General features: G+C 42.5%; 1 long non-coding RNA gene across 3 annotated transcripts in view; it reads right to left on the reverse strand.

The window, feature by feature from the left end:
• Positions 1-3,201: 3,201 nt before the first annotated feature.
• Positions 3,202-27,457, reverse strand: part of LOC309667178 — a 139,285-nt gene continuing 115,029 nt past the window's right edge. For 2 of the 3 annotated variants that reach the window (XR_014267586.1, XR_014267588.1), the window contains 3 exons: positions 20,684-20,791; positions 16,826-18,269; positions 3,202-13,832 (listed from right to left, as the gene is read on the reverse strand). This is a non-coding gene — a long non-coding RNA (uncharacterized lncRNA). The remainder of the gene's footprint in view (positions 13,833-16,825; positions 18,270-20,683; positions 20,792-27,457) is intronic. The other variant, XR_014267587.1, reaches the window with a different exon arrangement.

Raw genomic sequence — 27,457 nt, forward strand, 5'->3', positions numbered from 1 at the left:
AAGATGTCACAGGTAAGGTAGAGAGATGGCAGAACCACAGAAATGTCCTGTGTGCCGTGGCCAAAAGAAGAAAGTGTGTATGTGGGCTCTCAGCCCCTGGGGGCCCTTTATGGGGGCTGAGTGCCTAAGACATCCAAGCCTGGAGAATAAGCAAGTGCCAAATCTGGCTTGCATCAATCCAAGAGCCAGAGGCTACCAGCAGCTCCTTGGGAGACAGAAGAGCCATTGTCCCTGGGTCACCTTTGATCACCTGCCTCTTCAGAGTAAGCAGCAAAGGCAGCATCACAAGCAAAATGGAGTATTTACAAGAGTCAAAATCAGGAAAATGTTTTCCGATTTGCTTTTGAGTCTCAAGAGAATGTTAAGCACTGAGTAGCTTGCAAATACAGGCTGTTATTATACTTACCTGGGCTTCCATGGTTTGAAATAGATCCCTTGGGGACTGCCATCCATCCCCATCTCTGACTGTTCAAGAGACCACAAAACAGGGACCTGAAAAGTGTTTCTGGAGAATGCTACTGTGATCACAGGCTGGTCTCTAAAGCTTGAGAATCTTAGCTTTATTAACCCAGTAAGGAAATGTCTCCGGGGGTTTTCTGGAGCAGAAGGAAAGCCTCGCAAATCCAGCTGGCTCCTCTTTTTACCGAAAGTTCCATCTAAGGAGTTGCCCGGAGGTCAGTTTCTCTGCTGCATCTTGTCACGTCTCCTGTAAATCAGACTTGAATAAGAAAGGCCCCTCTGCCTAAGGTGGGTCCACTGCCCGGGCCAGCCTCCCGGAGGCTGGGATCCAAGGGTTGCACAATGGCCGTGCGGAGCGCCCAGCCCATCATCACCGAGCTCCGCCGCCGCCTCCGGGTCGAGTCCGCCCCAGGAATAAAGGCTTGACCTTGCCAGTGTAAAATCTATTTCTATGCCAGAAATAACACGACCATACCGCTTTGTCTTTTCAAACTGCGCGTCCCAGTATTTCCCAGAGATCTTGCTGAATTCCTGGAAAGATTGGCAACACGAAGCTGTCTGTCGAGCGGCGCTTCCAGGGGTGGGAGCGCGAGAGCAGAAGGAGAGAGTGCGCATGCAGGGCCGGGGCCGCGTCCCAGGCCGAGCTGGCTGTCCCGACGTGTGACCACAGTACTTGGGAGATGTCTTCAACATCAGGATGACTTTCTTCTCTTGAATAACTTAAAGGAGTTGTAAGGGGGCAGCAGGTGGGTACGAGACGGAGCCTGCTATAAAAAGAATGTTGTAGTGATTATGAAAAATCTATATTTCTTCGTGTGTGTGGATCACTCAAGACTATTTTTGATCCAGGTATAGAGGCCCTGCCTGCACTGGGAAAGAGCATACGCTTTGGAGCCATAGAGACTGAAGTTCAAATCCCAGCTCATTCACTTCTTAGGATGTAGCCTTGGGCAAACCGTTTACCCTCTCTGAGCCTCAGAGAGGCTGTTTACTTACCTGTGAAATAGGGGCAGCGATTTTCACCTTGCAGGGCGTATTATTGTAGTTGGATTAGAGGCAAGGTAGAAGAATCAGCTAACACAATGCCTGGCACACAGTAAGTAGTCAATAAATGATAGTTGCAGCTGCTATTGCCATTTTTAATAAAATTGATGACATTAAAGGTAATAAAAAAAAACCTGAATGATTCAGAGAGGTGCAGTAAGACACTTTCCCTGATGCCAGGGAAGTTAATGGATTAGGCATATGGATAGACAAAATGTGCTGACTGGCCATTCTTAACCTTCTTTCCTCCTTGTCCCTTCACCCTGGAGGCAAGGAAAGCTAAACAGTCACTTTTCCAACCTCCCTGGCAGCAAAAGATTGCCATAAGACACAGTTCTGGTCCAAGAGATGTGAACAGTGATCTTCTTCCTTGATAGAGACATGGCGAGTGCTACTCTTCCTTTCTTTCCTCCTGCCTTGAATGTGGATGTGATGCCTGGAGCAGAGGCAGCCATATTGTAGTCATGGTGTAATAAGCCACATGGTAGGGATGTCAGGAGAGAACAAGAAAAAGGTCCTAGGTTCTTGTTGACATCATTGAACTGCTGCACCAGCCCTGGGCTACCTACTTTCAGACTTCTTAGTCTTGTAAGAAAAATACCCTTCTATTTGTTTAAGTGACTCAGATGGGTTTTCTGTTGCTTACTGCTGAAAACACTCTTATCTGATAAAGAACTTTGTGATAAGCTACTGAAATACCTTGCTGACCTAGCAGAAAAATCGACAGTCACTTTGACTCTCAAACTCTCAAGAGCATGGGCTTTGTAGGCATTAAATAATCCTAAATATTTTAATGAAAATGAATATATATCTAGGAATGTAGGATACACACACATACATTTATACAGTAGTTTATGAAACCTGGAAGGCTTGCTTTAATGCAATTCTCAACCTTTAGTGTGCATAATCACAGTGAAACATGCCCATACCTGGGCTCCGACCCTGGAGATTCTGGCTTCATATTTCTGGGATGAGTTCAGGGCATCACAAAATTTTAAAGCTGCACAGGTAGCTGTGAGGCACAGGGCTTAGGGAGAACTATGCTATAGCCTTCCTTAGCAGGGATCTAAACTCAGCAAATCCTAGGTACTAAAATAAAGCCTTCAAGAGTCAGACTGGAAGGGTAAAATAACCTTACAGGCAGTGTGGCACAGCTTTGTTATTTTAACTCAACAGAATAATTCCTCACAATTACAAAGAGTTATCAGGTTTCATAAAACACAGGATTTATATGCAGTCCTCTATTGCCAGTTACACAGGGTTCCTCTTTAATTTTGCATAGCACCTGGTGTGGATAAACCAGCATTCAACCTGCCCAGGGATCAGAAATAACAGAACTGCTGCCTTATGACCTTATTTTAGTAACTCGAATGACCATGATAGAAACTCCATAAGATAGGATGGGGCTCATCAGCTAAGCCCGACATATTCACATATGGACAGACTAGGGCCCTTCTGATGGGAGGGCAGCCAGCTAACTCCTTGTCTTTGGAATGTTACTGTAATGTGATAGGAAGTGCCCACGTGGTAAGATCAGAATCACTGACATTGCTGACCCAACATGTTTACTTTGAATTTGTAAGTTTTCATAGTTTCTATGGTTTCTCTGTCAGAGTTACATATTCGCTTATATTTCCTGAATAGATTTTTAAATGAGAGCTTTATACGTATAAATAAATATGCATAAGGTCTCAAAGGTTGTTTTCTGTTTTTTGGTGTTTTTTTTTTTTTTTTTTACCCAGCAGCAAATTATTTTATGGGCCAAATCTATCACCTTGTCCATTAAACTTCTAGTATACTTGGTGGCAGTTATTGCTAAATCATCTTACGTTTGTACATAGAGTACTGTGTATATTCCTTTGTCAACCCAATTCTGAGAAATAATTGCTGGGCTTCACATTTTCATACCTGTTGATACAATTTACAGCAGCCCATCCTCTTATTGCATTTTTAGTTTTTACTACTAATAAAAATCCTATAACTTTAATGAGCCCTAACTGTATAACAGACACTGTACTATAATCTTTACATCAATATTTTATTTAATCCTTACTACAACCCAATGAAGGAGGGTACTATTGTCATGACCATTTTACAGGTGAGTAAACTGACTTTGGGAAGTCAAATTACTTATCCTCTCACAAAGCCTGGAGCTCATAGAGCCAAGCTTTGAATCTAGGTAATTCTTTATCCCAAAGTCCACCCTCTTAACCACCATGCTATGTTAGCACCATTTATCATCCACGCTTATCAACCTTATTTTTCTTGGGTCATGCTGTAAGAATCTTTTAACGGTTATTCTATTATGAATCACCGTCATCAAATCCGTCAGCCATATTCTGCTACAGCATCATTTTAAAAATCTTTTCAAAACAGATACGGTCATGGGTCTGAGTTTTACTTGTTTCTGCGACCGCACTTGTTCTGAGTCACTTCCATGGATGCTGGTGCGATAGAAGAACATGAGTTTTGTAGTCAGATGCTTTGCTTACATGACCCATGCTGGACATTTATTCCCTTTAAGTTACAGTTTGGAACATCTCTAAAGGGGAAGTATTCATGCTACCTTCTCACTCCCCAGGATTATGTGATGACCAAACAAGTTAATGGGTGTGAGAGGTGCTTTGAGAACGATGGGGTGATACACACATTATTATTATTTAATTGAAATGCACTTTACTTACCATATTTTATTAGTTTCAGGTATACGGCATAGTGATTCATGTTTCTTTTTGCAAATTATGTCCCATTATGAGTTATTACAAGATATTCACATCATTATTTTATAGAACTTTCTTTTCAATACGATGTTCCTGACTAGTTTCACTTCAATTCACAGCCACAAAATCTCCAACTGGCCTTCAGCCCTGCCTGGTAACCTTACCCCACTCCACATCTGTGAGCTTTCCCACTCTCCAAAGTGACTGTTTCACATCTTCTCTCTTCAGTTTTAGTTGAGGACCTCGCCTCCTCACACTTCCTCCAGAAAACTGAAGCAACCAGAAGGGCCTCCGTCATCACATCACCACCAAGACGAACACCCTATGTCCTCAGGGCTTCCTTCCCACGGTCACCAAGGATCAGGTGTCCTTCTCTCCAGAGACCAGCCGCCCTCTGGCTCCCATCTTTCCTCATCCGTCTCAGGGACTTTGTTCCTCCAATTATTCCTTCTCTTCAGCACCATCCCTTTTACTCCCTCTATCAGAGTGCGATCCTGTGCTTCCCATATTAAAAAGTAGAAAGGAAAAAAACAAAACTTCCTCTACCCCACATTTTCACACAGCCACGGCCCTATTTCTCTGCTGTCCTTCACAGAGAAATTTCATGAAGGTTGCTTACTGTCTCTGCCTCTACTTCCTCTTCTCCATTTCTCCCCTCAGCCCCTTCTGCCTGGTCCTGCTCCACTGAGCCTCAAGCTGCAAAATCAACACACGTGCCCTGCCCTCATCCTACCCCTCCTCTCACACAGAGTGTACCACTCCCTCCTTGTAGACCACTCTCTCCTCCTGACTGTGAACACACTCTACCGGTTCTGCTGCCCATTTGCTGGTTGACTCTTGACCAGCTCTTTTGCCAAATTTGCTTCATTTTTCTGACCTCTGAGCATTAGAGTGGCCTAGGGTTTACGCAATGACCCCTTCTCTTCCACGTCCTCATGCATCCTCTAAGGAGTCTCATCCAGCGTTCTGGCTTTATACAGCATCTGTATATCAGCCACTCCCACTCTCTTGCACCAACTATTTGGACTATTTGGCATTGCCATGTGGATTTTAGGCAAGCATCTCAGACTTACGGCCAATCAACATTCTTGATTTTCCTTCCCAAAGTGTCTCCGCCAGTCTTCTCTATGTCAAGGAGTGCCGTAACGGTGCCACCAACTGGTGCCATTAAATGGTACCACTTGCTCATGACAAAAATCTAGAAATCACCCTTGATAACTTTTTTTGCATCACCCCCCACATGGAAACCATTAGCAAAATCTCTCAAGTTCATCTCTAAAACAGAGCCTGAATCTATCCATTTCTCCCCATCCCTCTGCTAACACATCTTGAGATAAGCCATTTACACTTCTTATGTGGAATGCTGCAATAGCCTCCTAACTGTTCTCCTTGCTTTGCTTTTATCTTCCCTACTTTCTCTTTTTTAACACACACACACACACACACACACACACACACAGAAAGGAAAGTTCTTCCCTACAGCTGAATTCCAAATAATAAATAAAGTGTGATGGATTCAGAAATTCAACAATGGATGCTAAAACTTGTCAAGTTTGATGAGCAACAAGATATTTACACAGAGTTTCAAAGAAACTCCCTGCAAATCAGTTACTAATTACAAAGGGAGAAATAGTATCTTTATAGAGGCGAGACCTGGGGAACATCACCTTAACCAAGTGATCAAAGCTAACATCACTAGTATAGGGACAAACCACATCATGTGCCTCTTGATATCATGCACTGAGGTGGACATCACAATATTTCTTTGAAATCCTGCCAAAAATTCACAACTTGAATCTAATCATGAGAAAAAATCAGACAAGCCCAAATTGAGGGACACTGTACAATACAAAATATTTGTTCTGTGTTCTTTAAAAACATCAAGGTCAAGAAAGACAAAGAAAGCCTGAGGTCTGTTCCAGATTGAAGGAAACTAAAGACACAAGACAAAGTACATGCAACACTTGATCCTAGATTGAATACAGGACCTGGAAAAAGAAGTAGCTTATAAAGTACATTATTGGGACAATTAATGAAATTTCAATGTGGACTACAGATTAGAATAATAATACTGTGTAAGTATTAAATGTCCTAATTTTCGATGAGTGCTGCAGTTACACAAGAGGATGTTTTTGTGGTTCAGGAAATATATTTTCGAAGTGTTTAATGTTACAAGAGTGTGATGTCTCTGTTTTATGTTCAAGTGGTTTGGGGAAACACGCATATACTTATAAGAATATACAGCTAGCCTGCTGTATCCACCAGTTCCACATCCTCAGGTTCAACCAACAGCAGATCGAAAATATTCAGAAAAAAAAATTCCAGAAAGTTCCCAAAAGGAAAATTTGAAGTTACCATGTGCTGGCAACTATTTATATAACATTTACATTATATTTACAACTATTTACATAGCATTTACATTGTATTAGGTATTATAAGTAATCTAGAGATGATTTAAAGTACATGGGAGGATGTGCATAGGCTATATGCAAATACTACACCATTTTCTATAAGGGACTTGAGCATCTGCAGACTTTGGTATCCATAGGGGCTCCTGGAACCAATCCCCCACAGATACAGAGGGACAACTGTACAGAGAGAGATAATGGTAAATAAATAGGACCAAAAATGTAATCAACTGGTAAATCTGGGTAACAGTTCATAGGAGCTCTTACTTATTTTGCAACTTTTCTGTAAGTTTGAAATCATAGCAAAATAAAAAGCTTTCAAAACACTATGCATATCTGACCATGTCATCTTCCTGTTTATTGCCCCTCCAATAGCTTCCCAGCAAATTTATAATAAAATTCAAATCCTTCCCGTGGCTAACACAGCCCTGCGTGACCTGGCCCCTGCCTGCCTCTCAGATTTCACACCCTACCATTCTTTCTCACTTACCTTGCTCGGCCAGGTCAGGTGTCTTTCTGTCTTTGAAATATTCCAAGCTCATTCTCATCTTAGAGCCTGGAAGCTGTTTCTCTACCTGGAGTGCTCTTCCCCTCAACTTTGCATTTTACTTGGTTCTTCCTTGACAGTCAGAAATGGGCTTCCAGGTCACCTGCTCAAAGAGGCCTTCCCTGAGCAACCCCTGTCTCTCTCTCTCTCTCTCTCACCCCACCCAATATTTAACTCTCTGCAAAGCACTTACCATTCTATGTGTTTTTTATTTGTCTGTGTGTTAGCTTATGCTCCCACTGAACTGTCAACCCACCAGAGCTGGTATTTTGTCACATTCACAGCTACATCCTTTGTGCCCAGAATAGTGCTGGCTCAATAAATAGTTGCTGAGTGAACCTGGGTGTGTCTCATGTATTTTGATAATGCCGTATGTTACTCCCACATTGAAATAAGTCTCCTACTAGTAGAGAGAATCTCCTTCTCATCAGTCATGAGTACCCTTTCCTATATAACCCCAGGGTTTTCTGATCCTGAGGATCATTCTGGTTACACCGAGAACAATAGATACTTTGTTTCATTTCCTATTTTCTAGGAAGCCAAAGCTCATTAAGCCCCTTCCCCATTAAGACGCTTGGGGACCAACTAGGAGGACAATGGGTATTATGTCTCCTACACTTCCCAGAAACGATGCCTGCATCTCATAAACGGCAGGGCCTCAGTATGCAGTGATATTATTTTTATCCTCACTGTTTTGACACAGCTGATGAAATACCTTCATATGCCAATTCCTAAGAGCCATACAATAGCCGTAGATGCCCTAAGTTGGGACCGGGAGAGAAGTTTGATCCTGCTGTCTTCTGCCAACTCCGAGTGGGGTCTCAGATTTGCCATTTGACTTCTCTCTGGCAGCTGCCTCCCTTTGAATTTAGAAAGCGGCTCTTTCAACTTTGTGAATGAAGCATGGGTCCAACAGAATCAGAAACACGGGCCTCCTTCCCGCTGCTAACCAGTCTTCACAGTTTCCTGTATTAGCCACGTTCGTGAACAACAGAAACTCTAAGGACAATGCCATGTAACAGAGACACTTGATCTGATCCATAAAATTCATACCTGTCGTCATCTTTCATCCACTCCAGGAGGCCTGTCAATAGGACTGCCCTTCAAAATTGTCCCCAAATGCTCAGGAATATTGCGTCTCCCTGTTAACCCACAGAAAACGAGGATGGGGGAAATGAGTGCTGACATAAAATAAGTCTCTCTCGGTGCCTGTGATCTCAGAGAGGCTGGTGTTGCTGCAGATTCACAGGAACAGATGTGCATGGTGAGAGGGTGCTGCTGGGAGGCACCGCTGGGCAGATGGTCTCATTACACCACCTAATAAAAAGCAGTGACTCGCTGCGGCCTGAGGGAAGGAAGGTTAGAGTCATAAAGAAGATACAGGCACTTGGACACGTGTGCATGCAGAGATGTGCAGATGGGGAATAAATGACAGGACGGGCCAGGTAAGAAGATGCTCGTGTTCCTCTGAGGACGGCCAGAGAGCTCCGCCTGCATCCGGTTTACGTCCAGACCCACGCTGCACGGGAGCCAGTGTGACCAGCAAGGTATCATGACCACTAGTCATCATCACAAATTATACAAACCCACTATGAAACAATGGATGGAAATAGGATGAAGTGGATTTAGATGGGTACAGTGTGGTGGTAATCCTGCTTCCTATTAATTGCCAGCTGGTGACCTTGGGCATTTTAATTAACTTCCTAAGTCTCAACCTACTTATCTATAAAATGGAGGTAATAATAGTATCCACCTCATAGGGTTAATGTGAGGTGTAAAGGTCAGGATATATAAAAACCCTAAGGCTTGAGAAGCACTGAACTTGCCCATTTCTGGACAAAGCCTCCACCAATTCCAAAGGTAATAAATCAACACCATTGTATCTGTCACCCTGACTTCTCAGCCTCTGCACAGTCTGAACATCTGCCTCCAAAAACCCAAGTCAGCATTTTTAGCGGTTCTTCCATAAGCTGCTGCTTCCTCCATAAGCCCAATCTTTCAACCCAGAGGCAGTTAATTGGATTTTATGAACAAAAGCAAAACAAAGATAAGAGACCATCCTTTATAACACTTAGGAGTGTTATTCACGTGTCAACTGATCTGAGTCTCAGTCACAGCATATCATTGTCACTGTTGAATAATGTCATAGGTAGATAGGAATTCAGTGCACTGTCCTAGGATAGGGAGTATGGTGATCTCCATTTAGGAAGTAGACGAGGAAAGCAAGGAGTTAGATCATAAGATTCTCCTGCCTAGTTCTGCTGTTTTCTTGCTAATGATGCTTAAATTGTCCTGCCCTTGAGGTTCAATGGCCAGTAAAAGATTTTAAAATAAAGTTTAAAATGACTTGTATTTGTTGCATAAAGACATTTCCAGAAAGGTTAAATGTATTGTTTGAGACTGCAATTAAAGTTCACAAGTTTCTTAAATCCTGAACCAGTACATTGTCTAGAAGTAGTATTAGTAGTAATAACACTATAGGTAGCAATTACCAGGATTGAGGTCACCATTTCTTCACAAATATTATTGCCAGATATTATTTCCATTTTTACCTCCCAGAGAACTAAGATCTGGCCACTGATATGGTGACCATGATTGAAACCTCAGCAACAGCTCAACCTGTCAAACCACCCAACACACATACACACACGCTGATATTAAATTTGGGTTCGCTGCCAGATGGGCTAAAAATAAGAATAACTTCAGCCAAATGCAACCACATCAGAGAATTCACACTAAAAAAAGTCACTTTCACAAAAGGAATGCACTGAAAGGTCAGATGGAAATTTCCCCTTCCCACCCCCAAGTGCTCAAAGAGTGAATAAATATATAGCTCACTATTGGGGCGAGTATCTTCAAGGAGGTAGCTGTGGGCAAGAATCATCACTCCTCTTCTCTGATCTGTAGAAACGGTTTTAAGAAGAAACATGAAAATAAGTGCAAGGATTCAGGCAGGTGGGAGTTAGGTGATTTTCCACCATCTGAGGTCAAGTGTAGAGGATGTAATTTATTTCCTATATAAACCTCAAAGTCAATTTTCTAAAATAGAAAAAAAATTAAAAGGGGGGTTGCTTGAACTGACTCTCTGGCCCTTTGTTCTCATTGCTTGCATTACCCATTCAAGTTAACTTACCACTCAGAAAAAGTGATGAGAAAAATTAGACAATGTCTTCAGAAAGTCCACATCGTTCTAATGGTCATTCACTTTTTTTCTCGGTGATTTTGACTTTGTTAATAAAACTTAGGCAATAGAATTGTACTTTGAGGTAAATATTAAACTAGACCAACCCACCAGTGGGCAGCCATTCCTTTCCAGGAAATGAAGTGAATAATTAGAAAAATGGAGAAACATTTTCCATAGCGCTTGCTTCCTGCTTTCCCTTTCTTCTTTCTGTGTAATTTCCTTTCACAAAGTACTTTTTATGACGCTAGTTCTTAATGAGGAGCCTTATCTCTTGCCCTGAAATAACTGACCAGGTGAAGGAAGTTCTCTGTTTTAATGTTGCCTCTCCGAGCGTGGCCTTTGTCTCTTTCCCTTTTTTCTATGCTCTCTTTCAAAGGAGTTGACTGAACATCTCGAATTCGTTATGTTAATATAGAGCAATAAGAATGTGTTCAAATTGTTTCATTCTGCCATCTTGTATGAAAATCCTATCCAATAAATGTTTTCAAATGGCCGTTTATCTATAATTTAACATTAAAAGCATTAAATATAAGATTAACCCAAATGAGGTCTGTGGGGGAAAAAAAACACCAGCTTAGTCAGAGTCTAGTCTATCTCTTATTTCAGCTAAACATTCATTGCCTTCCCTCTTCTTCCTCCTCAAATTTTCCATCTCCACAGGATGGATACTAACTCTGGATGTTTGAGGTACAGCAGTTTCCCCTTATCCGCAGTTTTGCTTTCTGTGGTTTCAGTTACTCAGGGTCAACTGAGGTCCGAAATATTAAATGGAAAATTCCAGAAATAAACAATAAGTTTTTTTTCAGATTTCTTTTTTTTTTTTTAATTTTATTTTATACTGGAGTATCGTTAATTAACCATGTTGTGTTAGTTTCAGGTGTAAATTGTACTCCATCCTGAGGAGCGTGAAGAAATGTGATGCTGTCCCCCTGTGCCCTGCCCGGCCGTGGTGAATCATCTCTCTGTCCAGCCCATACCCACACTGTATTCTCTACCCACCCATTAGTCATTTAGTAGCCATCTGGGTTGTCAGATCAACTGCCGTGGTATTGCAATGCTTGTGTTCAAGTGACCCTTATAACTTTTATTACAATTAGTATATTGTTATAATTGTTCTATTTTACTATTAGTTATTGTTGTTAATCTCTTACTGTCCTTACTTTATAAATTAAATTTTATCATAGGTATGTATGTATAGAAAAAAACATGACATATATAGGGTTGAGTACTATCCGAGGTTTCAGGCATGCACTGGGGGTCTTGGAATGTATTTCTCGCAGGTAAGGAGGGGCTACTGTATTTTATTTTTGTAACTTTACACTAACCCAACAATGCAATTTATAGCATTTACAAGGAGCCCTCCATGTTCTAATCAATTGCAGCTCTTCTGCTCTGCGTAGCAGCACCAGACGTTATGTTTCCCACGAGCCTTTGATTAACACAGAACCAATGCTTCAGACAGAAACTGAAAAAGCAGCAAAGACATGAAGCTTTTTTTTTTTTTTTCCAGCACTGATTTAATGTTGGTCTAGCAGAGAGAAATTGCATGGAGAAGTTGACTATCATCACATGGCTGGTTCTTTGAGACTGATCTGACTTTTCCACTTGAAGGATTCTCAGCACTCAGAATGTCATGCATAACCTCAAGACATCCTATGCCTGGTTCTCAAAGACTGGGCTCAAGGAGCTCCACCTTCCAAAATCAAGCTGCAGCTGGAGGTCTGGGAAAGTCCACAGCTGTGCTCTGAAAGAACCTTGTCCGACGTATGTCAGGAAAGAAACTTCAGATGGCCTAGAGAACATCGAGAATCTCTCGTGCTGTTTCAGAGTAAGGAAATGTTAGAAACCCCATTGCTATGATTTGGAGGCTAGAACCTCCTGGCCATAGACACAAAAACTTCTACAAAATAATCTGACCATTCAAAACAAGCTTTTGGTGAATTCAGACTTGAGCATTGCTTTTTTCATAATTCAACCTGAAATTGTTTTTCATTTGATTCCACTTTTCAAAGAAGAGAGGGGTCTGGGATTTAAAAAATGTACCCTTCAAGCTCTACATTAAAACAAAGCCACATATTTTACTAAAATACATATCGTCAAGACCACGCAAATCTCAATCCTTGTTTCTAGGTTATAACTACTTTTGCTTGTCTACCTGTTTCTGGCCCAAGCCCTTAATGCCTGTTACCAAAGGATAGGTAGAGAATAGGTGTGCTTGCCTGAGGACAAGGAAGACCATAGCCCAAGGCCGGGGAACCTTAAGACATGAAGAGAAGAAAAACTGGGAAAGCCAAATGCCCAGTCTTAAAGCATATGGTCACACTCAATATATAGCCATTATTTTTAGCACAAGAATCTGTGTTACTGCAGCTCAGTAACAGCAGTCCCTCCGTCTACACTAAATCAGATAATTATCTTCATGAACTCATCACCACTGACTGCTGTTTTTTTCTCTATTACACGCTCTCCTGCCTCCCTCCAAGTCTTTCCAATTCTCCCTTTGCTTCACCCTTTTTTCCCTACTCCAAGGCCAACGCTGTTATTACACTAAACTTGACCAATTCACTATACCCTAGTTTGTCTGCCTGCCTCTAGTCTTTTTCCTTGCCCAATCCATCCTACATCCCATCACTGAGCTATTTTCCTAAAACTCCATGTTTTCTTCATGTTAGCTCCATGGATAAGAACAAGCAAGGACTTCCCATTGTCCACACGATTCAGTCTAGTGTTCCAGAGCCCTTCCCCATCCGCCTCTGCCCTCATCCCTACAGCGTCACCTGCCACCACTCCCTTGAGGGAACGGCCTCCCTCCAATAGTCCGTTAAGATGTTGTCCATTGAAAGTCTGTCATACTGAGATTCTCAGTGGTCATTCTGATGGGAAAGGAGGGAAGAGGACACCCGAATCACTTGAAAGGGGCTGAGCTGGGAAAGAGCAGCCATTCCTTGGACTTAAAATCCATCAGATGTCTTTGCTCTGCAAATGAGCTGAGAGTAGAGATGCCTCCCTCTCAGACTGGGAAGGGGAATTCCGTGGGGTGTTGCGTTGGGGCAGATCTTGGAAACAGATCCTTCTGTTAGCTAAGGCTGGAACTGGATTGAGGCACATGGCTCCATTGCCCACATGCTCCAGGGAAGGCAAGTCTGGTGTTAGCTCAGCTGCCAACCCAGAATCATGGATGAAGACAGACCCAAGCATCACTACCTTAACACACTGTGAGTGGATGCACTTCAGGCAAACTTCTCAGATGCAACTCGAGGGCCATGTCCTCTGCGAAGCCTTCTCTGACCTTATGTCATGTCTGTATGACCTCCCCTGAGCTCCCTTCCCATTCCACAGTGACCTAAACCAGAGATCCGAGCTCACGGAAGGCAGTTCTCTGTTTTCTCACCTGTCTCTTCCACTCCCAAGAGATCTTGTCACACAATGCCTGGTATGTGGAGCAGCTCAGTAAATGAAGCCAAGCGGTTCTGAAAGAAAAAGCCAGGGGAAGAGTAAAGTGGATTGGAAGCTTTTCATGTGAGCGGGACTTTGTCATACACATCTTTCCTCCGCAGAGCCCAGCTTAGGACTGCACGCAAATAAGGCACTTGCTGAGTGAGTCAGTGATTGATAAGCAAATGCCATTTTTTTTATATTGTAGTGTCCCCTTCATTTCTTTCTCAGATCAAATGTGAAAGTCCAACACTGTTACTACTGTAATTCTAAGAGCTTTATTTTCAAAACTAATGGTTAAAATTATGCCAGTAAAATTTCCACATGTGCAGCTTTAGTGCAACTGTCTTAGAGGGCAGATAGATATATTTAACCTTCTACATCATGGTGCACATGACTTTGGAGGATTTACAAGGTTGTCTGTGACTTGATTTCCAGATGGGGCTGCAGCAGCAGGGCAGCAGCTCCCCTAACTGGACGTATTGCTGGTGAGGGGGAGGGGTTTGCCGTTGCCTTTTTGTGTACACATTTCTCTCTGATGCACACGTGCTCTAATTTAAAGCACAGCTTAGACTGCTGGTTGGGGAAATCTGGCCTGCAGGGTCTGACTTCAAAAACAGAAAAAAAGAGAACTCCCAATCCTGGTTTCCACTCTGGCCTTAACTAGCTCCTATTATGTCCATATGGCAGGACATATGTTTCCCACTGCACAAATTTAAAACATCTGAAAATAATATTTTCCTGATTGAGCAGCCATTAGGGATGAAGCAGCATTTTCTGAGTGAAAGCCTGAGTCAGTGGCGAACCCAAGAGGAAGGATCCCAAGGACAAGGTCACAGCTCACTGTGGCTCATCCCAAGTCCAGGAACAACCTATGAGTCCTGGGGTGGGAAGCAGAGCGTCGTCACGCTGCCCCCAGCCCTCCCCGCAGGCTCACAGTTCTCTGCCTGGAGTGTGAGCTTCATAATAAAAAAGAACAAACCATGCACATTATGTAAAAAGCAGTATTGAAATACACATATTCGAATAGATTAATTTTTGTGATCTTATCTGTGTTTTCCATCAAGTAGTTTTTAGGCCTTGGAGGATTGTGGGAGAAAAAGTGGAAAGCCTTTCCCATAAATTACCCTGGATTTGGCAAGAGCGGGGGAAACTGACAGCTCAGATGAGGAAGTGTTACTATTTTGCTGATGGTGTGGCCCTGTAATGCCCTGAGATCCTGGAAGGCGATTGGTTGGCAAGGAGACGGAAGGGCTCGGGTAGGAGATGTTTGGAGTCTTTGGGTTATGAAAGGGTAAAAGGCAGAGAGAACGATAGTAAAGCCCAAGACAGCCCCATTAATAATGGACGCTGAGCTGGGCAGCCAGAGCGGCCCATAGGAGGCCTGGGGTGAGGGCAGCCTTCTCACAGAATTCCTGAGTTAGGGAGCTCTGCAGAGTCAGCACGCAGCCACCCTTGTACAGGAGTTTCAAGTAAGCCAAGAGAGCTGCCCAGGGTCCAAACAGGAGGGAAGGAAGGAGGGAGGGAGGGAGGGAGGGAGGGAGGGAGGGAAGGGATACGGGGAAAGCCTGGAAGGAAGGACCACATTCAAACCTGCTTCAGAGCAAGGGCATGTGTTCTCCCTCATCTAAAGTGTCACCTGACACTTCAGACCCCCCTCCCATCCCTTAGTTTTCCTAACATACCAAGTATTTTTCTCACTTACCTTGTTTTTTCCTCCCCGACTAGAACGCTAACTCCATAAAGATAGGAAACAGTGTTTATTTGGTTCCCAGCGCTGTGCCCTCTTAAATGAAGTGTCAGCAAAACTGCCCTCATTCCAGGTGGAGTCTCATGGCCTTGAGCTGATGAGGAAGGTACAATAATCAGGTGCAGGAGAGGAGGCCAAAGAGGCCAGCAGGAAACTCCTGAAACCCTGGGCTGGCAAGGAGAGACCCCTCTCCCCAAAGGAGGTAGCCGCACGAGGCTCCCACGCGGCTCCCACACTCCGTGCCCATCGGCCAAGCTCAGGCGACACCCTGCAGCCACACTATGTCCTCCTATTCTCCCAGCTCAAGGAGGCGTGCACTATTTTTAACTTTATATTTTATATAAGATAACTGAGGAGCAGAGAGGTAAAGAATTAGGTTGAGCCATATACAACTGTCATTGTGTACCTAAAAATTATAAAATAGGGACAATATCATAGAGTTTGACCCAACTGCATGCTCAAGATCATTAAATTTCTTAAGCGGCACAAGGCAGATACAAATGCATGTCTGTCCATCTAACTCCCCAGTTCAAGGGCAAAGCCATTCCTGGTGGAAGGACACCATGGGGAACCAATGCCCTTAGATCTTGTTAGAAGAGTCATACAATGAGGCCTCGGAGAGAGAAGAGAGGATTGGGAATAACTGCCTGTGTGAGCTATAGCCATATGGTCTTCCTAAAATACCTCAATTTTAAAATGAAGACTCCTTATTCAGCCTTAAAAAAGAATGAAATTCTGACACATGCTCCAGCATACATGAACCTTGAAGACATTATGCTAAGTGAAACAAGCCAGGCATAAAAGGACAGTATATGATTCCACTTACATGAGGCACCTACAGTAGAGAAATTCATACAGACAGTAAGTAGAATAGTGGTTGCCAGGGGCTGGGGGGAGGGAAGATGGGGTGGGATCCAGAGTTTCAGTAGGGGAAGATAAAAATATTCTGAAGATGGATGGTGGTGATGGTTACACGACAATGGGAATGTACTTAATGCCACTGAACTGCACACTTAAAAATGGTTAAAATGGTAAATTTTATGTTGTGTATATTTCATCACAATGGAAAAAAAAAAAGAAGGCAGCTCTTGCTTCAGTTTGGATCTGTTGAGTAATAAGCATCGTTGGATACTTTGATGCTAAAAAAAAGACTATTATTTCAACTTTATGCCTTTATGACATAAAGCGTACATGTGTATGCAAATATAGTTGTGTGTACTCTATGCAAATACTGCTACTACTACTAATGAAGATAGCTAATGTTTATTGAGCACTCACCTCTTGCCAGACTCATTAAATGCTGCACATGTATCATGGCATTCCAAGTTCACAGGAACCCTGCAAAACAGGTACTTGGATGACCTGCTTTGTTTCGTATGTATCGCCCTGTAACGCATTAGAGTCCAGTCACCTTTTTTCCTTCTGTGTGGAGATTCCCTGGAGAACTCCAAGAACAAAAGACTGTAAAGAAAACGGATTTGAAGCAGAGGCTTGTCCTCAATAAATTTTTGTTAAGTGAATCGCCACATGACCCAAGAAGAGTTCCTCGGGTTTTCTGATTATATTCCTTAATGTTTGTCATCAGAGGTTTAAATAAGAGGAAGTGAAAGAAAAAAAAAAAAATCACAGTGAAAATTTCTGCCAAAATGCATTCTGATATTTTTACCAAGTAGAAACATGACTAAATATAGTCTACAAAAGCTGGCTATATTTAGAAATGGCCTTTTTTTTTGTTTGTTTCACCCAAAGTGTAGTATCGTAAAAGGTCTCAGCCTTTTCAGATGAAGGAAATTTCATGAAATGGTTTTGGGGGAGTCTGCCTGTTGTTTCTGTGGGTGATATTATCGTCCCTCGCTACTCTCAGCCCAGGCTCCTTAGAAGCAGGACCGTCTACAGTTTGACCACAGGGCATTTTTAGTTCCTTCTGGCACGACTGGAACTGGGTTAGGATAGTCAGCTAATAGTTCTAATTGTCACACTTACTGCACAGAAACTAGGGGGGAAGAAATATGATTGAAGCTTCAGTCACAATCCTCCTGGAAAACGTGTGATGTCTGTCAGCTCTTCAAGAGTTAAGCAGCATATCTTGCACTTTCAAAGCCCGTTGTTTTGCAAGAAGTCTTAGGTGCAAACAATGAGACAAAAGCACGCTTTGTGAAAGACAATGACATCCATTCAAATGCCTCTCATTATATGCTCTGATTTTGCAGAGCCTTGTATCCAGAATTATCCTGTTCTATTAACTAGTCTGGTATAGTCTCAAAAAAAAAAAGATTTTTTTTCTTAAATGTGGAGTTAGTGGGTGGAGAAAAAAATTAAAGCAGAAAGATATCTCTTTCAAGTCATTCAGTCCCAGCGTTCACTGGTCTTGTCACACGTCCCTTTTAGCTCTTTATGGAAAGAGCTCAGATCTCAGAAGCGTAGATCCCCAAGTGCGCACTTGAAGTTTACAATAACTCACTTCTCTACAAATGGAGTAATCCCCACAGTAAGAGACAAAGGGAAATGTCTGTTTCTTTTCTTCCCTCCTTCCATCCTTTTCTCCTTTCTTTTTCTTTCTTTCTTTCTCTTTCTTTTTCTTTCTTTCTCTCTCTCTTTCTTCCTTTCTTTCTTTCTTTCTTCTTTTCTTTCTCTCTTCCTTTCTTTCTTCTTTCCTTCCTTTCTTTCTTTCTTTTTTGCTTTCTTTCATTCAACTTGTTGAACACGTTTTGTTACAAAAATCCTGGAAATTGGGGAGGAAAACAGCTCATTAGTTCTCTGGTCCACTCTGTTTCTGTCTCCTTCAACACATTCCTCAGAGATGAATTCCATCAGATCTTAAATCTGGTGAACAAAGTCATGCCCACCACTTCCCAAGGAGCTGAGCCGACAATTTATGAGATTTTGTGGTCAGGATGTTTAGACTTTTGGTCTGTGGTTCAAGGTTATTGCAGTTCAAGTTCATAGGGCTCAGGGTGTGAGGGAAATGGATGGCAGGAAGGTGATCTCCGGGCAAAGCTGAAGGCAAGGAGAGGAGGCGGGGCGGGACTGGCTGATCACTGGCTGGGGGCCTGGGTTTGGGTGAGGGGAATGATGCTCCGAGGCTTCCTGGATGGGTGGGGGAGTGGGCTGCAGCCTTTGGGATGCACCTGCCAGTGGACAGCCCATCAGACTGGGGAACTCTGAACTCAAGGCCCTTTACAACAGCGGTCCCCAACCTTTTTGGCACCAGGGACCGGTTTCGCGGAAGACAATTTTTCCATGGACCAGGGGCGGGGGGATGGTTTGGGGATGATTCAAGCACATTACATTTATTGTGCACTTTATTTCCATTATTATTACATTGTAATATATAATGAAATAATTGTATAACTCACCATAATGCAGGATCCATGGGAGCCCTGAGCTTGTTTTCACTTGTCTCTCACTGATAGGGTTTTGATATGTGTCTGCACGCAATTGATTTGTTATGGTCTCTGTGCAGTCAAACCTCTCTGCTAACGATGAGCTGTATTTGCAGCCGCTCCCCAGCACTAGCATCACTGCCTCAGCTCCACCTCAGATCATCGGGCATTAGATTCCATAAGGAGCGCGCAGCCTAGATCCCTTGCACACGCAGTTCACAGTAGGGTCCACGCCCCTGTGAGAATCTAATGCTGCCGCTGATCTGACAGGAAGCAGAGCTCACGCGGTAATGTGAGCGATGGGGAGCAGCTGTGAATACAGATGAAGCTTTGCTCACCCGCCGCTCACCTCCTGCTGTGTGGCCCGGTTCCTAACAGGCCATGGACCGGTACCAGTCCATGGCCCAGGCGTTGGGGACCCCTGCTTTACAAACTTCATCAGCAGGAGAAACATAAGCAAGCAACCACAAAACAGGAAGCTCCATGTGAAAAGGCCCAGGTTGCTGGGCCACCTGGTCCCACCCATCACGGGGGATAGTTTCCTCCTGCAGTAACATCTTTTCACCTAAATAATTAGAGATTGTATTTATCTATCTAATCGCTGTGCCCTGGTTTCACCAACCCGCAAAACACAAAAGAGGTCATATTTACAATTAGGCCTAAATGACAAGGGCTTCAAGCCCCCGTTGCTTCCAGCAAGAATTCCAGTCTTTTCCAGAGTAGCTTTCCAAATATTTCAGAACTTCTCCAGAGCTGTCTGCACGTATCCATGAACAAGTCTTCACTATCATCCCCGGGCAGTGGCTGCAGAAACCCAAACAGAGCCTTCTATGCCAGATTCCCTGATCGCTGGCCCACTCCGGCAGCCTGCTTGGCCAGCATTCCGTAATGCTACGGTTAATGCTGTAACCGTAAGGCTACAATCAAGCTACCTGTTCACTGACCCTCATGCCTTGCTGTCACCACTGTCACCATCTCCTCCAACACACCACCACCCCCCTTCACCAACCCCAGGGTAGACCTTTGACAATTTGCCTGGCTAGTGTGGTTCCTGGTGATGAGTGGAGATGCTTCTCCCTGTTATTCTCTCCAGAGAAGACCCACAGCACCATTGCTTGGGCCCCAGATATCACAGCGCTTCGACTGAATATCACAGCTCTTTCAGTTGCCATGTTTGCAGCCATTTCCCCAAAGCTCTCCCTCGGCACCAGGTGGCTGCTTCTGCAGAGCTGCTAGTATCTTTCCTGGGATCAGCCCTCACAAGGTGACCAGCTCACCTCTTCAGACCCGCCCTCCCTATGGTGAGCCTCTCGCCAGAGGCCCTACTATCCTCTCCCTCAAACTCATCTGGGACGCTGCAGGCCAGCAGTCAGTTTTATGTCTTCATTTCTCCTTTGTAGAGCCAGGGGTAAGCCCCTCCATCCCTATGTAAATTTGTGGTGGGACAGGGCTCAAACACAAATGGCTATATTGGGGGAGAGATAATGCTTTTAGCATCTGAGCCCCAGACGCTGAGTTAGGCCACATTATCCTGATGTGAACACAAACTGAATCAGATTCTCTCTGTGCCCACTCAGACTGAGGTGATCAAATGTCTATGGGCATTCATTCACCCATTTATTGATCCAGCATTTATTGAACACCTCTTATGTGCCTGGCACTGTACTAGGCTTTGGAAACACAAAGATAAACAAAACAGAGTCCTTTAACTCAAAGCAGTCTATGAAAAAAGACAGATACATAAGTTACTTACAATGTAATGTTGTAATGTTCTCTGTAATAGGGCTAGTCCATGCTATGGAGAGCAGAAAAATGGAAGATTCCTTCTGTCCGGCAGAATCAGGGATCTCAGAGGCAGCTTCTGAGAACAGAAGACATTTAGGCTGGGTATTGAAAGATGAATAGGAGTGCCTTAGGAAGGGAGGTGTAGCGAATTGCAGAGAGAGAGCTGGTAATGAGCATTGGCCGAGAAGCATGGAATTTCAGGGCTTACTTAGGAAAGCACTGGAATTAGGTGTGGTTACAGCAGAGGGACAGAAGAGAGACTGGAATAGCAGGAAATGAGGCTGCTCAGATTCACTGGGGCAGCTCACAGAGCAGTTAGTATGCCCTTCTAAGAACCTGTGCTTTTGTTCCATTCAGAAAACATTTATGAAGCACCTACTAGACACCTGACCTTCTGCTGGGCACCAGGAGTGGAAAGATGACTAAAGCATGGCCCTATCCTTTAGGAGGTTAAGTCACCCGGGGAGACAAACTTATAGAGATAATTTCAATATGATGCTAGGGCATGCATAAACATAGGATGCTCTGGGGCACACAGGCTGGAGGGAGAAGGGGTGGGAGCATGTCGGGGGTACACTTGCTGAAAGCGTTATTGCTGAAGTTTAATCTTGAAGGATGAGTGGGTATAACCCAGGATGAAAAGGGAGGAAGAGCTTTCCAGGCAGATGGAAGAAACACAGTGAGCAAAGGCACAGGGACACCAAACAGCATCATTTATTGTTTTTATTTACTTTGGAGGAGGAGATAAGCATCTCAGTGTTGCTGACGTAAGAAGTGAGAAGTTGGAAGTGGCAGGAGGTAAGGATGGGGAGAGAGGTAAGAGCTAGGACACTGCGGGCCTGATATTTCAGGCTAAGGCCTTTAGACTGTGTCTTGTAGGAAATAGGGAGCTATAGAAAAGTCTTAAGCACGTAGAGAATGGACTTGAGGACACAGGGAGGGGGAAGGGTAAGCTGGAACGAAGTGAGAGAGTGGCATGGACATATATACACTACCAAATGTAAAATAGCTAGTGGGAAGCAGCCGCATAGCACAGGGAGATCACCTCGGTGCTTTGTGACCACTTAGAGGGGTGGGATAGGGAGGGTGGGAGGGAGGGAGATGCAAGAGGGAGGAGATATGGGGACCTATGTATATGTATAGCTGATTCACTTTGTTATAAAGCAGAAACTAACACACCACTGTAAAGCAATTATACTCCAATAAAGATGTTAAAAATAAAAAAGGGAAAAGTAAATAACAATAAAGTGGATTTAAATTTTTTTTAAAAGTCTTAAGCAGAGGAGGGATGTGATCAATTTTGCAATTATATAGATCACTCTAGTGGCAGTACAAGGCTACTGTAATGTCCAGGCAAGAAATGAGAAAGCCCTGAAGGAAGGGAATGCACAGAGAGATGACTTGGTTGTTTGTGTTGATACCTTCTATTGAGCTAATTTCTAAATGACGCTATTAGGCTAAATGTGACACTTTAGGTCCCTATCTGTTGTTAGTTCCTATCCCCCCTGTGTAGCTCCTAGACAGAAAGAAAATGACTGCCTTAAGAGTGAGTCTAGAACCCATGTTCAGAGCTGCACTAGTCACAATAGCCAAAGGTAGAAGCTACCCAGGTGTCCATCATCAACAGATGAATGGATAAAGTGTGGTATATACACACAATGAAATATTATTCAGCCTTAAAAAGGTAGGAAATTCCCACACATGCTACAACATAGATGAACCTTGAAGACATCATGCTAAGTGAATAAGCCAGACATATAAGGACAGTGTATGATTTCATTTATATGAGGCACCTAGAATAGTCAAATTCATACAGACGGAAAGTAGAATGGCTGTTGTCAGAAGCTGAGGGGAGAGGGGAGAATGGAGAGTTAAATTTTTAATGGGTACCGCATTTCAGATGAAGAAGATGGAATTTTTCTGGAGATGGATACAGGTGATGATTATACAACAGTGTGAATGGACTTAATGCCACTGAACCATACACTTAAAAATGATTCAAATGGTCGGATTTATGTTATGTGTATTTTACCACAATTGAAGAAAAGAACACTGAAAAGAAGATAAAGCTGTGCAATATTTATGGTAGGTATCGATGTTTTTCAAATAACTAATAGAAATGAAGAAAATCTAAGTGGTAGGATGATACTGGCTGAGTAATCCAATTCATGGAAAACCTTCTCAAAACCAAGAATGACCTCTACCTTGAACTGTGAGATTTACTAACACTAAAATATAATCTTGCACCAATTCTTAAAAAAAGAGTCTAGATCAGCCAACCACATTTTTTTAAAATTAATTTTGATTGGAGTGGAGTTGCTTTACAATGTTGTGTCAGTTTCTACTGTACAGAAAAGAGAATCAGCTCTACGTATACATATATCCCCTCCCTTTTGGACTTCCTTCCCATTCAAGTCACCACAGTGCATTCCACCTGTTTTTGTAAACACAGTTTTATTGGGACCCCGTCACACCACACCCGCTGTGTTATGTATTGTTTGTGGTTGCTTCTGCTTAACCACAGCAGAGCTGAGTAGCTGCCACAGAGACTGTCTGACCTGCAAAGTCAAAAATGTTTACTATCTGGCCCTTTATAGAAAAAGTTTGCTGAACCCTCTTCTAGACATTTGAATATGGATTGTATATTGGATAATAGCTATTGGATAATAGCTTTGTGCCAACGTTAAATTTGTGGTTATTGGTGAGAATACTCTTGTTCTTAGGAAAGAAATGCTGAAGATATATAAGGGAACATTCCAGTGGTAGGCGATAGACAGACAGAGAAGCAGGCATGCAAGCAGACAGACAGACAAATAGAGACAGAAAAAATATGGCAAAATACTAACACTTTGTGCATTTTGCTGAAGGGTAGAAAAGTGTTAATTGTATTATTCTTGCAACTTTTCTAAAGTTTGAAGATTGTCACAATAGAAGAGGAAAAAAGGAATTAATCTACCTCTAGAGCTGAATTCCTTCTGTCCTCTGCAGCTTCTTGGACACTGGTGACTTTATGACTTTATAGGATTGCAGATTAGAATAAAGTGTGAAAACCAAGTACAAGATCATGCCCTCTCTGCCTTGTGAGGGGTGTACACCAACCAGTCACAACCCATTTGTTCCTGGATTCTTTCTGGTGTTAATTTCTTCTTCTTTTGGATAATTGTGTTTTGGACTCTCCACATGCCGTACAAGTCATGCCAGCAAATCCTCTTGTGGATGGGCTATAAAAATAGCAAGTAAGTGGCATAATTTCCCTACTTGTATTTCTATAGTCACACAGAAGTGGAATGATTCTTCTTGTGTTCCACATGCCACTTTGAGTCTCTACTTATCCCAGTGTTGGACCTGATTTCTCTTTGCTATTTTTTGTTTTAAGGTCTAAAAGCTGACCCCGTAGCTCACAAGCTAATTAGGGATATACAACACATACCCAGAAGAAGATACTGAAGAACCATTAGCAAGGAACATACAGTTTCATTCTCTATCTTAATAATTCCACTCCTTGAAACATAGCCTAAAGAAATTTCCAACACAAGCTACAAAGTGACATGCACGGGGGCTTTCTTTGCAGTTGCTGGTGGGGAACTGAAGGTACTCTGGGAATCAGTGGGGGATTGAATAGGTAAAATGCGTAAATGCCCACCTTGGAGCATCCTTAAGAAGCACGGAGTAGATACGTGCATAGCAACGTGTGCAAAGCAAAAAAAAAAAAAAAAAATGGTGCTTGGTGAAACAAATGTGAGGAACAGAGTGATAAATAACAACACAGAAGTACATGCACACAGACGAGTACACATTTTATAAGAATACTTAAAAGCTAAGCAATACACATTAAATATTTTAGAACAGTTGCTAGTGGAAGAGGGAACTAGGGTAGAAGAGAATATATGATTAAACTGAACATTTCTTAATTCTTAAAAAGAGAGAAGGGCATGGCAGCACCAATGATGACGTTTAAGGAAAAGAAAAAATAACTTCTAGGAAGAGCCAGCTACCAACATGCCATATATATGTGATGAATTCATGAAGCAAAGAAGTAATCAGAGCGGGTGGTGATGGGGAAATCTTCCTGGAAAATGTGACTTTTAGGCATAGTGCTTTATCTCTCACCACCCCAACACTTCTTCTGTTCATCCCACAAAATACTGCCATCACATAAACTAATAATACTTAAGGATAACACTAACTATATTTGGAACATTCAAAATACAGTGACAAAATACAATTCTAAATAATTTACACACATTATTTAATTTACCCTCCACAAAACTCTTCTGAGATAGGGATTATTATCATCCTATTTCACAGATGGGGAAACTGAGGCTTAGATTAACTTGTCCCAAATGACATAGCTAGAATGTGGCAAAACAAGATTGATATCCAGTCCTGTTTCACTCCAAAGGCTGTGCTCTTAACATCTTTTCTGGTGAAGACACATAGCAGACACTCAAAATAATGTCATGACACACAGCAAACTCACACACAAAAAAAGTGTTGCTTAATGCCAAACCAAGGAAGGCAATATCGTTTTTAGAGCTTCCTTCCAAGTTTGAAGCCACACAAATGGCAGCCAAAACAAATTCTTGTTAATTAACATGCTTGTTACAACATGACAGGTAGCCCCAGCCTTGGATCTGTCCAGGTTTACTCATTCATTGAAAAATTTTGATTTGATCAAGAATCTGTATTGTGCCAGGTACTGTTCTGAGGTTACAGCAGTGAACAATTCAGGCTAGCTTCCTGCTTTCATGGAGTTACACTGTAGTGGAAGGGGACTGAAAATTGACACAAAAATGAACAAGAAAAGTTTCTGAAAATAGCTCAGAAATGAACAGTTAGTGGTAAAGTCCTATGAAGAGAATAAAACAGGGGTGGGACATGTCTTGGAGGCTGCTTAAATTGGCTGGTCAGGGAAGGTGATGTCTGTGCTGAGATTTGAATGACAATAATGAATCAACCACGAGATAATGGGGGAAAAGAGTATATCATGTGCTCTATTAGGTGATGCAAAGTCTTAAAGCAGGAACCTTATTCAAGGAAGAGAGAGAGAGAAGGCTGGTGTGGCTGAAGGTGGAGAGGAGTTCCAAAGATTCTGACGATTGCAGAGAAAGGCAGACCTTAGGTCGTGGTGGACTTTGTAGGCTACAGTGAGTGTTACGATCCAACTTAAATTTTTATAAGACCACTCGGTTCTGGGTGGAGAATAGATTGTAGGGGCATGACTGGGGACAGAAAGCTCATTTGAGGGCTTGTTAAGAAGCCCAACCAGGCTTCTAGTTTTGCTATAAAAGAGTAGCTGATATTGTACTCATCCTCCTACCATGAAGAGCTATAAACCCCGAACAAATACAACAACTCTTTTCAGACATTGGATGGCAACTAATACAGAGAAACACACAAAGTGCACCTGACATTCACCCTAAGAGCACTTCCCAAACTGGCACCTAGAAATCAAGCCCAAATAGAAATCAGTGATGGTCTCTCAGGGTATAGGAAATAACAGATGGAAATTTGAGGCTGCTGGAGTGGCCAGAATTTGAGAGGTACTGGAAAGGACCTCTCACACAGAAAAAGAGACTTCAAAATTTGAGTGATGATTCCTTACGTTCTTAGTTGCCCCCTTGTGATGGTTAATTTTACGTGTCAACTTGTCTAGGCCATAGCACCCAGATATTTGGTCAAATGCCAGTGTAGATATTGTTGAGAAGATTTTTTTAGATGAGGCTAACATCTAAATCAAAAGACCTTGAGTAAAGCAGATTACCCTCCATAATGTGGGTGGGCCTCATCCAGTCAGTTGAAGGCCTTAAGAGAAAATAGACTAAGGTCCCTGAGGAAGAGGGAATTCTGCTTCCAAACTGCCTTGGGAATTGAAAAGCAACATCAATTCTTGCCTGGGTCTCCAGCCCGCTGGCCTGCTCTTAGATTTTGGACTTGCCAGTCCCACAGTTGTGTGCGTCTCTCAATCCCTCTCTCTGTTTCTCTCTCTCTCTGTCTCTCTCTCTCTCTCTCTCTCAGACACACACACACACACACACACACACACACACACACACACTACTGGTTTTGTTTCTCCAGAGAACCCTTACTAATACACCTCTTAAGCCGTCCATGCACAGGGTAGCAGATATGTAATAAGTCTAGAGAACAACCAGTCCAGCTGGAGCAGAAAGGAAGGAACTATTAAGGATTTTCCAGATAAATAATGGAAATAAAGATTATTCAGATGGTCGAACCATATAGAAACTATAGGAAGTTGTAGGGAAATTAATCCATCAAGTTCAAAGAAAATGAAGCCAATGAAAAATTGAGGCAATTACATTTAAATAAAAGAATGTAGCTTTCTGACTCAGCAGCGAACAATAGTTACAAAGTCATAAAATGAAAACACTAAATATGGATTTAACCATAATTGTAATACAAATATATGGGGGAGGTGGGAGGGTAAAGGGGTTATATGAAAGCTAAAACTATCATCTGCCATAGTAAGTCAAAAGAAAATTAAAAGTATTAAGAGGTAGCTATATACATCTATTATTTAAAGGAAACATACAGGTAAATATCAAAAGAAACAGCTAAAAATATTTAATACAGTTGCCACTGTAATTTAATATAGTTGCCGCTGCAGAGTGGGATTGGTCTGTGTAGTGTATGTGTCAGTATTTTTTTTTTATAACCTTTTAGTATCATGTGAAATTTTAAACTGCACACTTGCATTACTTTATTAAAACAAACCACACAA

This window comes from Balaenoptera physalus (genome assembly GCF_965194825.1).
Source record: "Balaenoptera physalus genome assembly, chromosome: 9".
Classification (NCBI taxonomy): Eukaryota; Metazoa; Chordata; class Mammalia; order Artiodactyla; family Balaenopteridae; genus Balaenoptera; species Balaenoptera physalus.